Raw genomic sequence first — 13083 nt, 5'->3', positions numbered from 1 at the left:
CTGAAGCAATGAAGGGAAGGTGACCAAGTACTTGCTCCAAATCTGTGACCTCCAGAGGGAATCTGACCAGAGCTGTCGAGGGCTGAAGCATCCAGGGGAAGAGATGGCTCTGACAAGGATGGAGCCTACCCCATTCCCCTGGACCTGGCACCAACATCTCTGCTCTGAGATCCACTCTGCTCTGAAGGAATAGGAACAGGACTAATAAGGGGCATCATTGGAGACAAGGAAGGAGGTTTCCCCAGCAGCGAAGCAGACATTCTCAGGAGCCCTGAAACTTGCAACTCCAAACCAGAGGGCCAGATCGAAGAACGTCTGATGGTATGGGCTGAATAGCTCACTGATCCAATATGGGAATGAGCTGACACTACCTCCATCTGAATCTGGGCCTTGAGGAACTTCATCACTCTGTCTCTGCCTCGAACCAGCTTCTAGAGGACCTTGAAAAAGCCGATGAGGGAGGTCTGGAATGCTTTGACTTAGGTGAAGGGGGCTTTCCTAACTGGCTTGCAAACTTGCTCCAAGCTCTCTGATCCAGAGCCCAAGGATCCAACACCAGAGCTGAAGCAGCAGCTGACAGTGTAATTACCTGAGGTGGATCAGAGGAGGCCTGTGGATACGATAAGGCAGTAGTTTTCTTTGGATCCATGCAGGTTGGATCCAAAATTTCCTTTGATCTGGTTTTCAGCTCCAAGGGGTCTCTGGGGAAGCAGAGAGAGACCCCTTTTTAGCATCCTTGGAAGAAGAGGATGAAGTCATGGAGGGGGTCTGAGCCTCGAATGCAGGAAGAGAAAGTAGACCCCTTAATATAAGTTTAATGCACCTATCCACAAGCACATGCTGGTTAAAGGAAATACAAACCTCACATGAAGCTTTAAGGTGATCAGCACCTGAACAGCAGACGCACTCCTTGTGGGCATCTTGTGCCCACAAGAAGTGTATCACTTGAACCCTGGAGAGGGCTTTTCAAAACACAACTCCTGTCAGAAATTGAACTGCCCTAAAGCCTGACAAAAATGAACACATACACCCCCCCCCTCAGAGGTTTATCACTGAAACCGAAACTTCCACTACAAAAACGTTTTTTTGTTTTTTTGTAACAAATGTTAAAGATAAAGGAAGCTATACCAACACACAGCTAAAAAGCACAAGAAGGAACTACCACACACAACTACCTGTCTAAATATCCTATGAAGGGAAAATACAAAGACAGAAAAATAGGAAGCGAAAGATGAGGGAGGAGAAGGCAAGAAATATTACTTACAGAAAGTGAAGAGAAAAATTTGTACTTACCCAGCCAAAAACTGCTTAAGAGCACAGATCCGCGTACAATTATTGAAGCAGCAAACGAGAGCTGAGGTGCTGGGGTGGATGTAGTGTATTATGGGTAAAGGTAGGAGCTCAAGAGTCAGAACCAAGTCTGGAAAACATGACAGAGTCGGATCCAAGACAAAACCACGAGAAGGAATGAAGACATCATCAGATCAATTGTTAAGCATTCCCCAAGCTCTGTCAAGATCAGATTTGCATTAGTCACTCGAAATTACAGTGCGGCCAGCAAACCACCGTGGTAGAACTCAAAACTTTGTTTCTGCCTGCAATCTATCCCTGACTTTGTATGAAACTGTTGTCCTGATGTGCATTTTGGTCCATTTGACAGCAATCACTAAAGTGCTTTACCAGCTTTGAAAGACAGTAAAACATGTCACGCTTTTCTTTTTTACTGTAATTAGTAGCACATTTATTTATTTTACAGTTGTTTACCAGGAAAGTCCAACTGGACACAAGTCCTTTTTCAGCAGAGGCCTGGGGAGATAAGCTCCAGTAAACAGTATAAACATGCAAATAAGATAGATAATATAACAACATCTCAATTAGCATACCAATTCAACAATAGGACAATACTGGGCAATACAGCATCTAGTGGAAACAATGACTAAATAACAATACTTACATTTGGTTAAGAAGGCAGCAAGTTACAACAGAAAAAGGGAAGAGAATGAGGTGTACAGTAAAAATAGCAACAACTATGACAGCTGTAGTTAGATATAAAGAGCTCAGAATTATCCAAGATGATAAGAACAAAGACAGTTTTCCATAAAGTCAGATTTTATTAACCTTTTAAACTGTGCCAAAAAGCAGTCAAAGGAAATATTGGATGGGAGTTTGTTCCACAATTTAGCAACATTGGAGAAGAGAGATTCACCAACTGAGTTATTAGCTTTGGTAGCTTTTAACAACACTTTGTAACTAGAACGTAGGCAGGGCATTTTTGGGGCTGGTATGGCATACTGACACCTCTGCTGTTTGACACACAAGATGAACTTGCCAGTGTCACCTTCCAGCTCATAAATCAAGAATATTTATATTGGAAATGTCTATCAGTGTTTGTGCTGGAAAATTTGAAATGGAATTTTTAAATTAAACCCAAATATCTGTAATCATTGTAGAAGTAAAGCAGAAAGCGACATACACACAGTTTGTGAACAGTGTTTATAGCAACTGGGGAGAAATAGCCAAATAATGGGACAGTGGAATGGCTACGTGGGGGGGTGGGGGGGGGGTGATTGACCCAAATGCAACATATGCATACCACCACTTGTTTGTTTACAAAAAAAGCACTGTGCGTAGGGGTCTGATAGTGGTATATGGCTGTATTATGTTACTGAGAGCAGAGATTTTATCTGGCTGGTGTAGGATCTTGTGGGCAAGATTAAGTTGTTTGTAATGTAGTAACTGAGGAAATTCAAGCCAGTTAAGTTGTTTAAGTGCAGTGCAATGATGTGACCTACGTGAGGCATCAGTATCAAATTTGGAACATTATTGTAGCAGGAGTCAAGTTTAGTAAAGTGAGTTTTACGGAGGTTGGTTAGTATTGGGGAGGCATATAGGAGAGTTGACAGGTGTGTATGGGCAATAGTAGCTTTTGTGGAGCTAGTCAGGAACTGCTCATTTCTGTATAGAAGACCAATTTTCTTGTGAGCCTTTTTAATAGTTTGTGCAATATGGATGTCAAATTTCAGATTATTGTCAATTTTGATGCCTAACAGTTTTGTATGCGTTACTGGGGAAATAATGGCTTTATTTTTGGACTCCAAGTTGTAAGTTAAATAAGAGGGAGTTCTTGAAGGACTACATGGACTAGATGAAGCTCCTTCCACTACAAAGAATTACTAGTGGGTCTTGAATCATAATTTCGTTGTGTGTTCTCGATATGGATGCCAAGATTCAAAACCTGAGCTTCGTTCCCGAGAGGGATTTCTTAGCATCCATGTTTGGAACATATAACGTGGTTACTAGCAGAGATCCACTCAATCATTTAAAACAGTCTTGAATTGTTACTGCTATGGGAAGGGAATGTAATGTTTTCAAACGGTTTCTTAATTTTTTTCTTCAGTCTGTGGAATAACCATTTAATTTAAGGTAGTAGTACTATGTAATCTGTAGCCATGAAGGTTGAATGCCGAACAGTTACTTGTGATGGATATAATAAACTCTGGTGGCCACAGTGTAGCATGTAAGGATGCAATGGCAAAGCCTGCCTGGTCTTCTGGATTCAATGTCTCATATGTAATGCACAGAAGAGTTATGGACACTGATTCAAGAGATACTGAGTTGAAACATTTGTAAAGAAGGCTGACACACTGCTGGAGTGTTCCCTTAATTGTCTTTCCAGTGTTGTGTACAAAAATTACAATGCAATGCAGTTAGACAACCACTTTATAGGAGTATGTTTTGACAACAGCCTGCCTTTTAGCTTGACATGGAGAAAATAGCTGCTTTAACTGGCTGAAGTCCTTGGTTCTTTCTGTGCAGCACTTTAGTTGCCCTGTGGGAATCTATTCGGCCCATATCCTCACCACATTGTTTTGGAGTCTAATTAAAATATTGGCAGCTAGAGGTTTGCTTCAGGGCCAATACTAACATTATTTTTCGTGTAAAGGATAGATTAGTCAGAAGACTTGCTCCATGAAATATGGTACACACTATTTACACAATGGGATTGCAGCTCACAGATTCTCCAGTATAATGTACCATGCACCTGAAAGTGTTTTCCAGAATAAAAACAAGTGCCTGTAAGGCAAGTTGGAAAAGGGCCAAGATCATGTCTTCCTCCATAAAATAAGGAAGACAGGCTTTTTCTTGGGTGTGAATGAGGTGCAGAACCCCTTTCAGAAGGCTCCCAACTGTGAAGTGTGCAAACAAACGGGATGAATGGAAAGGCAGTTTGTAACTGCGGACAGAGGTGCATGGTACCATTCTGTAGAACAGGTCAACTAAATGATGGAAGACTGTTGTTAGGATACTCATAGGATTACATCTAACAGAACATTTTCCATTCAGCAAAATAAAATTTCCTGTTTGGTTTACTGACTCCTAACAGAACATGTAAAATTTCCTTAGAGAGCTGATCCCTGAAGCATACTAGGGTGAGATTTATCCATGTTGCCTTAATGTGGGATGCACTAAATTGTTGGCACTGCACAAGATGTTTGCAAAGGGAGCAGTCCCTCATGTCTGAATCTGCTGCGAGAACTACTGCTCTCTTTGGTAAAGAGAGGATATCATGGGTCTTGCTTTTTCTTAACTTTGCAGCACATTCGAAAGAATGAGAAAGAGTGGGAGTAGGCAAAGCAGTCTCCCGATCCAAGGGAAAACAAAGGGGATTTACTGCCAAAGTCCCCTTGCATGGGATTTAAGCACAGAAGTTCACTAGATGGTAATTGTCATGTGATGTGAACAGGTCTGTATATCTTGTTTCCCCCATACTAGGCAATGCAAAACCTGTTTGATTTCCATTCATGTAGACTTGAGGAGCATCAACGGAGTGTTCTGATCAAATGGGAAGTATGTGGTCAGGACATGCAGTCCTTACTGGGATATGGGTCCAAGCCATCACGTCTAGTCTATATGCAGATGCAAACTGGTTCCTTACCCCATCTTGTTCAGATATTACTGTATCAGGTTGGTGCTGCTCCTATTTTCAGTGGACACAAGTATCCTCTGTTTTGAATGGCTGCAACAACAGTATTAGAGCAACTATTTCCATTTACATGATGTGTTTCCGTGCGGTTGTAGCTCTTCACTCATCCCTGACCTTGGAAGTGGGCAGTTTGAGTCCCCTTAAACCAGATATAAAAGCATCTGCTACTCAGGTTAGAGTACTATAAAGTGTTAAAAAGGGAAACCCTATAATGCGTATCACCTGGTGGGCCTATCAAATGAATTCCCTCCATAAAAAAGGGATGAACAAGTAGTATTTTCCAGGTGTGGGGGTGTTAATGCAACTCCCACAGATTCTGGAGATAACCATTCTCTTTTTCAAGCACAATCTAGCCACTGGTATCACGGAGACAGAGGGTGACTCACAGTTGAGTGCTTTCAAGAATGTTTCTACTGTTACATGCATCCTTTTCATCATGTGGGTAAAAAAGCATCTTAAAATATCTTTTCTTGAGGCAAGAACAATTTTCTTACCTTTTGTATCCAGCATGATCCTCACAAAGATCTTTGAGATTGCAACTTTTAGGCTGGATTGTTGCAACTTTAAGGGAATTCCCAAGCTGGCAAGGTAGTGGTATACTGTATGCCTCAGCAGTTCATGGTTCAGCCCTTTCTGATTAACTGCCTGTAGCTGCAGAGCTTTGCAGGTGGATAGAAAAGCAGTTAATAGTTTTACATGAAGTAGTAATTCTCAAATGCTGGGAAACTATCATTTTACATGTTTTTCACTTTCAAGTTTGTTTGCTCAGAAAAATAAATAAAAATGTTTCCCCTTGTGTGCAACCCAAACCAATAACATTAGTCTGCACTTCTGCCTGTACAACAAAAGAGGAAGCCTCCATAATTTAACTTACAGCTTCAGTACAATTCCACATCTTCCTCTACCCAGCAATCTAAGATAATATACTGCTTATATCCAACCTTTACCTTAGTTTATTTTTTTATTTCACATTTGTTAACCGGGTTAGCCCAACTGAGTTTGCAAACAAACCCATTTTCAGTGGAGACCCAACGGGAAAAGCCCTAGCAAATATAAGTACAGATAAAGTGACAATATACAATTATTAAATAATCACAATGCAAAATAACTGTAAAAAAGAAAAGGTTATTAACTATTTGCATTGCACTGATGGCAAAGATTGCATTGATAGTAAGCAACCCATTTTTTCAGTGGAGACCCAAGGGGAAAGAGCACCAGCAAACATAAGCAAAGATAAAACATACAGGACAAATACTATTATAAATAACAATGCAAATACAAAATTAATTATAAAGAGAAAAACAAAAGAAAAAATTATGAACATTAAGGGTTGCACCGATAGCAGTGGTCTAAACTTACTACATACAAGAGTAAAAACAAAAAGATGATAGTTGTTCAAAAGAAGGAAAATGTACAGGCATTAATAGGAAGTGCGGGAAAAGATGAATAGTGTGGAGAATAGGAGGGGGCTAGAGTAGTAGAGCTGAGGGTTTGGGAGGTTAGTTTAAGCAGACGTTACTAACAGACAAAGAAAGTTAGGAGATGGCAACACGTTATACAGTAGGTCAGACAGACTACGTGTGGTCAAGGCAATGGCATAATTTCAAGTTTAGTAGGTGGGATTTAAGCTCCTTTTTAAAACAGGGAAAGGAAAGGTTGGATCTAATATGGAGAGGGGGTTTGTTCCAATTTAGTGAGACAGTGTGTTTGTAAAGTAGTTTGTTAATATTCCTTTTGTGTTTATAAACAGAGAAGATGCTGATCAGCACTCCAGAGAGGCCGGGGGGGGGGGGGGTAGGGAGTAACATGGGAGGTGAGAGCAGGCCAGGCAGAGGGGTTGTTGAGTATGGAAAAGGTAGTGTGGAGTTGCAATTGTAGGAGAAGGTGTGGAAAGTCCAGCCATGGAAGTTTGTTTAGTGAGAGGCAGTGATGCGACGAGAGTGGTTTGTTTAGAATAAATCTGGCAATTTTGTTGCATGTTTTTTCCAGTTTCTGTACTGAGGTAGTCTGGATATTTGTGAGGATGGGGGAAGCATACAGAAGACTAGGTAAGAGAAATGCCTGTGCAAGCATGCGTTTAGTGGCAATAGTGAGGAATTTTTTGTTCCTATGTAGTCTAAGTTTTTGGTGGGTTTTTTTGATGGCCTGCTGTATGTGCAAGTCAAATTTTAGTTGGTCATCAATTATTATCCCAAAGAGTGTGAGAGGCAGGGGAGATAGTGGTGCCATCTAGGGAGGAAAGAGAAAGGTTGGATTTAAGGTGAGATAGTGTCTGAGGCAGGAAGAGAAGGAGTTGAGTTTTCTTTGGGTTAAGGATTAGTTGATTATTTCTGAGCCATTTTTCAACAGAGATAAAGGAATTCTGTGTTAGTGTGTGTAGTTCAGAGATAGTACTGGAGATAGACAAGAGTGTAGAGTCATCTGCGTATTGTATTACAGATGAAAGACTGCAGGATGATTGTAGGTTGTTGGTAAAAATGTTAAAAAGGAGTGGTCCAAGTATGGAGCCTTGGGGTACTCCTGTCTGAACAGCAAGGAAGGTTGAGAAAGCCTGCTGCCATCTAACAGCTGGTTTTCTGCCAGTAAGGTAGGTCTGGAACCAGCCAAGAGTAGAAGGAGAGAGGTTTAGGCCTGAGAGCTTGTTAAGAAGGATGGGATGAGACAGTGTCGAAGGCTTTAGAGAGATCAAGGAACAGACAGGAGGCAAGGAGGTTGTTGTCCCTAGCTTTCGCAACCTTTTGAGTAAAGGCTAGTAAAGCAGTCGAGGTACTGTGTTTTAGGGTGGAAACCATGTTGTGAGGGGGTGAGGAGATTTTTGTGAATGAGATAGGACAGTAGTTGAGTATGTACACATTTTTCAAGGATCTTAGAGAGCGGTGAGAGAACAGCAATTGGGCTATAGATAGAGGGTTCAACAGAGTTGCCACCTTTGTGCAGAGGAATGATATAGAAGGATTTCCATATTTCCGGTATGGTAGATTCTGGAATGGAGCTGTTGATTAAAATAGATAAAGGATATGCAATAGAGTCAGCAGCAATTTTCAGAAATTGAGGGGGGAGTTTATCAGTGGAGAGAGCATGGTTTTAGTTTAAGAAGCAGGGATTTGATATATTTAGTAGAAGCAGATTGCAAGGTAAAAGGCTTGGAGACAGAGGAGCATAGAGGTTTAGGAGGAGGTGAGGGTGGCGCACAAGAGTTGGGATGAGCGGAGTTACCAGAGGGTAGGAGTTTAGAGATGTTGTCTATGAAGTGTTTATTGAGTAGGTCTGCAGCTTCAAAGGGAGATTGATAGGGGAAAGGGACAGGGATAGTAGGAGAGCCAGTGTGGAGCAGGGAGTTGATAGTACTCCAAGATTTTTTGGGGTCATTTGCGTGAGATCTTTGAAATTTAGTGAAATGCTGGTGTTTATCCAAAATAATAAGTTTTTACATGATTTCTGAGTTGCTTACAACCTTGGAAAAAGGTGGGAGTTTTAGTGGTTTGCCATGTCTTCCACAGAGCATCTCTTTCATGCATCAAGGCATGAGCAGCTTTGGAGAGCCAGGGTGCAAAATTAGATTTGGCTCTGATTTTGCAAGTTGGGGCAAGAGAGTTTAGGACATCAAGGAAAATGTGGCTGAATTTAGTAACAGCATCATTGAGCGGGAGAGTTTTTGGGAAAGACCAGTTGATGGCAGAGAGTCTATAGTTAAAGGTTTCAGTGTAAAAGTTAGTCAGTATCCTACAATCTCTCTAGAGACGCGGCTTAGAGAGATGAGGAGAGTGACTTAATATAGAGATGGGAGAATGGTCACTAATAGAGTCAGGGAAGGTAGAAGGGTTACGATCGTTGTTTGGAGAGTTAGTCAAGATCCAGTCAATTGTGGAACCAGTAGCATTTTTACTGTAGTGGGTACGGGTAGTGATCAGTTGTAAGAATCCATACAGGTTTATGAAATGTTGGGGTGAGACACCAATAAGGGAGTTCCAATCTATATTAACATCTCCAAGAATGATGATTTCATAGGGGATGGAGGTGTTTATCCAGGAGAGTATATGTTCAAGGATAACTATGTTTTTTACTGGGGGGGCTATAGACAGAGGCAAAAGAAAACTGCCTATACTTACTGATGTGGCAGTCTAGGAGCATAGTTCAGCAGGGGAGAAACTAGGCAGGGTAATGTCTATAGGTGTTCACGTCAGTGAAACAGAGTACAAGATAGCCACCCCACTGCCTTTTTCTGGGTGTCCTATCAGACCTATAGATATTGTATTGAGGTGGGAGAAATTCAGAGGAATTGATATGAGGTTTTATCCAGGTTTCCGATAGGGCCAGGATCTGAGGTTTGTGTTAGGCCAACCATGCGTGAAGTTCAGATGTTTTGCTGTTTAGGCTTTGGATGTTCATTGCAGAAATAGAGAGATGTTTGAGGTTGGAGATATTTGAGGATGTTTTTTTGGGGGACATTAGATGAAGGTGGAGGGGGAGTGGAGAGAGGGGAGGGACCAGGATTGGGATGGATGTCACCAGAAACCAGAAGAGCAAAGACAAGATGGAGAAGGTGAGGGTGGTAAGTAAGGGGAATTGGGTACTTGAGTTTAGGCTTAGGAGTAAGAGCGGGGTAAGGCCATGAGTTTAAATTTAAAACATTGAAAGGGGGAGAAACAGAAAAGAGAAGGGGCAATAGTCAGTGGAGCTTGGTTATATGTTGGAAGAGGTCTGGGAAAGTGAAAGGTGGGGGAAGAGGGGAAGATATGGAGCTCCGTGTGGTAGGAAGTGCTTAGGGCTAGTGAGATTAGAAGTGGGAGAAAAAGCAGTAAGGATAGCATTGTGTGATGGAAAAAGGAGAAGAGTTGTAGGGAAAAAACAAAGAAATATATTAGGGGAGGGTGGTGGCTAGAAATAAGCGGTGTGAGGGAAGGAACAGTATCGAAGGGTGGAAATACTGAGTATGTGAGGAGATAGGTGTGCTAGGGGGTGAAAGAATTAAGTGCGAGAGAGGAAAGCCACAGAGGAGGCAGCCCAAGGGGGGAAGATTGATGACACGGTGGGAAGAGTGAAAGGGTGAGAGCATAAGTTAGAGTGGCGGGAGGGGGTAGTGGGAATGACCAGACAATGAGTTATGTATAAATCGGAGGATACTTGGGGTGGGTGGAATTTGGGGGTGGGAGAGGAGCGTAGAGAGCCCGAGAGGAGTGAAGGGGAGTGGAGCAGACAGAACCACACCACACCACAGGTAGGTTTAATGTAAGAGCCTAAAACCTGCACTCACCATTGAATTTTACTTACTTTTAGCAGGAAAGACAGGCCAGCAGTACAATATAAACCCCAGATATACCATAGGATCATAGGAAGTTACTACACTATTGACCCTGAGGCCATTATAAGCCTAGCCAAGAGTTTAGCCCATGCATAGACAAATCAGCACCCCAATGCCCCTGTCTAGCAGGAACACGGGTGGAATCCCAGGGATGCATTTTCTATTTCCCATCCAGTTATCTAGGTTGCGTTTAAAAAGGGGGTAAAGAGGTACTCTACTTGATGTGGAAAGGGAGTTTATTCCACAGATGGGGGAGTCTCTGGGACACAAATCTGTCCCAACAAGTCCTATTGATATCACAGACCAGGTTGAGGCCATGTGTGTGGGTTACTCGAGTGGAGCTCGACTTGCAGATATGCAGCAGTCCCATCTAGGTGGGGTCTGAGATCACCTTGCATGCCAGACAGAGCTCACGTCTGAGGAGTCTGTATGAAACAGAGTAGAGGAATAGGGCTTTTAGCCTATGTATGCTACATTTTTGAGGCCCTGGATTCCCCTGGTTAGGAACATCTGTGGTCTCTCCAGCTGCTGCACGTGCTTTGTGAGTTGCATACCAAATTGGGCATACTCAATAATGGGCCTTATAAGTGAAGAATACAAGGATGTTATCACCTCCTTGTCCCTGGTTGAGATACCCTTACTTATGAGGTGGGCCATGTAGAAAGTTTTCCGTACAATGGAAGCAACATGGTGGTCAAAAGTCAGGTTGCTATCAATCTGGGTGCCCAAATTCCTCATGACTGATTGCGTGCTTAGGACATTGTTATTAATGTGATAATTTGTGGGGAAGTCACTCTCCACAAAGGGGGATGATGCATTTTTTTTTATTCAGCTTGAGGCCATGTTTCTGCTTTATATCCTAGAAAAAAGTATTTAACTAGACTAAATTGTCACAGATATGACCTATGGGATCAGAGAGAATACCTCGAGTGTTTAAATGTTAATTTATGCTTTATTGGTATTAGCTTTAATAATTATGCCTGATCCTGAACACCCTCTACCTTAATATCAGAACCTAGAATGTCAGCTTATCTCACAGCTTAAGTCAAGTTTGTCATTTTTGGATAAATCTGACTGTGGTCCCAATTCACTACAGTCAATCTACCCACTTTAAAGCAAGAAGGTTCGCCAGCCCAGTCTACTTTTACCGATTCATTTTATTCCTTTTCAAGACTGCCATCTGTCTGTTCCATCCATTCCAGAATTACAATATAGTCAGAGCTGGATCCAGTACTAAGGTGACATAGGCAGCTGCTTAGGGCCCATGTTGTCTGGGGTGCCCTGTTTCACTACAAAAGTAAAAAGCAAAAAAAAAAACTGTTGGATCCTTTCATAAACACAGCAAACATTAGGACACTGCAGAAAAGCTTAACTTACATTGTGACCTCTGAAAAGCCCCAGAAGCCTCCTGGTTAGGCTAACGTCATCTAAACCTACATGGGAGATTTTTGTAGAAGCTGGGGAGATGCAATACAGAGCAAAAGGATTGGGTGGAAATACATATGCAGCACAGATCTGATATGGTGAACACAGCTGCTCCTTTCTTTACAGCAGATTGAGAGAGAGTGAGTTTGTGTGTGTGTGTGTGGTGTGTGAGTGTAAAATCCATCAGTTAGGAGCACTGTATAGTTAATTGGCTTTGCTCAAAATCAAATCCTGAACCTTAAATTAAGGGTAGGGCAAGTGCTTAAACCTCCATAATAACTGCCAGGTCTCCTTTAAATTTATTTCATTTTTTATTTATTTTGTTACTCGCTGAGGATTAGTCTGCCAATGTCAAAGTTGTGTTGTTCATTGTCAGTGGTATAACAGGTAGCACACTTGCTTTTGGTGCAGAAGGTTGTGGGTTCACTTCCCACAACAGGTAGACTGACTGCATTCAATACTGCGCAGCTGCATGCAAGTGTATCCTCCTTTGGATAAGATGCCTTGGTAACTATGCGACCTACTGTTGGTTTGCCAGCCATTCCCTATTGTAAATACTGCTAGCAGACCATTTTTTGTTGGTTGATGTAACAGATAATTTATTCTTCAAGGGCAGCAGGCACTGAATTTGCAGATGAAACACTGAAATGTAAAGTTGCTTTCCAGCAGCAATCACTTCATTAGTTACAGTTCACTTTAATGGGATATTATTCAGAAAACTTACTTCTGCAGAGATTGTACATAATGACTGATACTGGTGGACTGTAGTGACAGAAATGTAAGTGGCCTTTTATGGTTGCCATTTCTGAAATGAGCAGTTTTGTCATTGTTTAATACGATTTGTTTTATTGCTTACTGGAAAAATGTTCAGTTGGGAGTGTGGCCTAATGGTTAAGGTGTTTGCCTTACAAACACAAGGTACAGGGTTTGAGTCTCACAAGAGATAATTGGCTAAGCTTAAAATGGCTTGCAAGGGTAGTTAGCCTAGTACTAATCTATAAACCTATAAATTTAAAACACACATTAACACGTGGTGCTGTATTACAGAAGGAATATAACTTAATACAACCAGAATGGCGAATCAAAGAACACATGGGTGTATGCATGGTCCTAAAACTGTGTGCAAGGGGCCCATGGTTTGAAAAAATCCCAAATGTAAACTTAATCCACCACTGGCCAGATGTATTTTCTTTGAATGTTGGTTTCAATGCAGTTTCACTTAATGGACAGACAGAGAAGTTTATTGTTGTTCATACAAAGCCTGCTTTCATTGTGACATTTTTTTTTTGTAAGCAAATGGCTATCTGTGTTTGTGCTATAAACTGCTGTAGAAGTAAAGAAAATAGTATGTGCACCAATGTTTACACGTTTG

The 13083-nt window shown here is 41.6% G+C and overlaps 1 protein-coding gene across 1 annotated transcript in view; it reads right to left on the bottom strand.

Annotated features, from left to right (window-relative positions):
• NT5DC2 (5'-nucleotidase domain containing 2) overlaps positions 1-13083 on the bottom strand; it is a 996759-nt gene that overhangs the window by 75005 nt on the left and 908671 nt on the right. The window lies entirely within an intron of this gene.

The sequence above is a fragment of the Protopterus annectens genome, chromosome 7.part1 (genome assembly GCF_019279795.1).
Source record: "Protopterus annectens isolate FY-2018-M chromosome 7.part1, PAN1.0, whole genome shotgun sequence".
Classification (NCBI taxonomy): Eukaryota; Metazoa; Chordata; order Ceratodontiformes; family Protopteridae; genus Protopterus; species Protopterus annectens.
This window is presented reverse-complemented; position numbering and strand designations above follow the sequence as displayed.